Source organism: Acyrthosiphon pisum, chromosome A1 (genome assembly GCF_005508785.2).
Source record: "Acyrthosiphon pisum isolate AL4f chromosome A1, pea_aphid_22Mar2018_4r6ur, whole genome shotgun sequence".
Classification (NCBI taxonomy): domain Eukaryota; kingdom Metazoa; phylum Arthropoda; class Insecta; order Hemiptera; family Aphididae; genus Acyrthosiphon; species Acyrthosiphon pisum.
The window spans coordinates 11219416-11222105 of NC_042494.1; the positions used below are offsets into that span (position 1 = coordinate 11219416).

Below are 2690 nucleotides of genomic sequence, written 5' to 3' on the forward strand. Positions count from 1 at the left end.
CAGCGGCTTGACCGCGTAATGTTCGTTACAATCTACTGAAATATTATAATATTGTTCAACATTTGATGCAACAAATTAAGTTACTAAATATAATGTATCTGCCTACATAATTTTGTAATTAATCAATTTTCTTTATTTTTAGGAATAATAAGTACGTATTTTCATTGTTTTTAGATTCTGAGCGGAGCGATGGATGTATTGATTTTACAATGATGTGTGTGTGTTTTTTTTATTTGTGTATGTGTACACAATAAGTAGTCGAAATAATGCTTTGATTTTCAACTTCAGTATCTTGTTCGACGGGAAATTGAATCTATACTCTATTCGGAATGAGATCGTACCTCGGCGGCGACCAGTTTTCGTTGGGCAGCGGTCAGACATAATATTATGGTCAGACGCTGTCCACACTACGGCGACGCGTTGGGATTTGCCACGGAACAAAGCCACGGAACAAAGCCACGACCATGCGCACAACTTGGCCACTGGGGTACGATCTTATTCCGAATAGAGTATAGTTGGTGCATTGCGGTCAACATTCTAAATTCCCAGTAATTTTCAAAAGCACCTGGAAAAACAAAGAAAAAATTAAGGAAAAACGGGAATTTTTACGCAAAATCCGATTTTTGTTTTTGGCGTAACTCTAAAACAAATGACATAAAATTTTCACTGGTTATTTATATTAGCATTTTCTAAACACGATACAATTTTCAAAATATTTTGATGTGCTTTCAACTGTATACGGACATTTACATTTTCAAATTTTTTCAGTTTTTTTTTTCTTTGAATGTCAATAAAATTATATTTGCTGTTTAAAAAGATTGAAAAACTAATACAATGCTCTTAATATTTTGTTACAATTAAATTTTAAAATATTAAAAATCCAATCACAATTTTTTTTATAAGCATTTAAAGTTCATATATTTAGAAAACTCGTAAAAATCATGAAAATTAAAACTCCACGATAGTGTATGAGCAACGCTTTATCTGGCATTTTTACGATGGACTTGTTATGAGAATAGATTATACAAATCAACACTGCACATCACTACGTAGAGACGTTCTATACAGAACTATAATACTCATAATTTTTAAATTAATCTTTAATTAGTTAGGCACCAAATGGTGTTTAATGAACACTGTATTCAAGTTTGTTATTTAATAGTGATTTAAATAAAACCTTCTTGTTATAGTCATTTGTCAATTTATAGTGTTACCTATAACTTACAATCCATAAGTTATATAATATTTACGTGACAAAATAGATTCTATACTAATAGATACTTGACAATATTATTGAAAGCCATAAATCATAATACAGTTAGAAGTTTTAAATTTCTTTCCTGAAGAATTATAAATTTATAATTAGGTAGTATATTTTGGTTGCAAACCTACGAAATTGTTTATACTCGGGTGACTTATACGTATATGTGCAATGTGCATATTATATTAAAATATATTTTAGTACCTATATAGGGAGATATTATTATTTTATTTTTACTTTATTATCATGCTATGATGATTATTGAATATTGATAATTAAATTTAAAATAAGTCAATAATAACAATAATGACAGTACTTGTTTCTTCCTAAGACTTCGATTTAATATTTTTAGATACCCAAATAATAAAGTTAATAATTAATATTTTATAATTTATTTTACAGACCAACGTATGTATAATTTTTTGAGTTTTTTATTTAATTTATTTTTGTTTGGAAATTTCTTGGTAAATTTATACTGTCTTGTAATATTTTTATTTTTTTAAAATTTTTTTTTGAACAATTGGAAATCATAGAATATTATGGGAGAGCGTTACTTTTCCCACATGTATAGTACTTAGGTCAGCTAGTGTGTGCGTATAGCTATGATTATATTTTTCTAATTTGGTTTTTAATTGCAATTCCGATAAAGTTTGGTCTGGTTAGTGTAGTTTGATAGGTGCAAAGCAAATACATTTTGCTAAGAACCTATTAAAAATACTTTTTTTAAACTTGTATATTCCATGTTTTAATTTTTTCATATTTTTTTGGCATGGATTTAAGTATAGTTTATGTGGCCTAAAAATATTATATTTTATGTCGATGAGCTGTGTAGATATTATGATAGTCGTATGTTACAAAGTAGTAAAATATATACAATAAATAGGTATTTGAAGTATTAAAACACTATGAAATTAATATACAAATTTAGATTTGTTTTATATTTATACAAGAAAAAATCGATTTCAAAGTTGGTACCCAACTGTAAATTTTGAAAATTATAGAGAACTTTTCAAATAAATAACTAGATTTTCCACTTTAATTATACCAAATTATAACTAATTTATAATTATACTTATAAATTACCACCGTGTATTTTGTTTCTAGTTACCTATGGTATGTTGTTTTTGATTTATGTTATACAATATTGTATTAGATTAATCATTCGTAATATGTAAATATATATTAAATACTATAAGTTGTTTTTAAGTCACAACACTATAGCCATAGATATAGCGGACAAGCGTATTATGCTGATTCCTGCGTTTTTTAGAATTAGTCATCCAATTTTAATGGATTTTATGAGTATTTGTAACGGCCGATGCAGCTACAAAAATTACGAAACTAGTAGTTTCCTACCATTACCAGCTATTACCCTCTTTGAGCACCTATAGTTATTATATAATAGTTATACATCTTAAATTTAAAATTC

General features: G+C 27.0%; 1 long non-coding RNA gene across 1 annotated transcript in view; it reads left to right on the forward strand.

Annotated features, from left to right (window-relative positions):
• Positions 1-2542, forward strand: part of LOC107882295 — an 11612-nt gene extending 9070 nt beyond the window's left edge. Inside the window, exons 3-5 of the long non-coding RNA XR_001678671.2 lie at positions 143-151; positions 1664-1669; positions 2366-2542. This is a non-coding gene — a long non-coding RNA (uncharacterized LOC107882295). The remainder of the gene's footprint in view (positions 1-142; positions 152-1663; positions 1670-2365) is intronic.
• Positions 2543-2690: the final 148 nt, after the last annotated feature.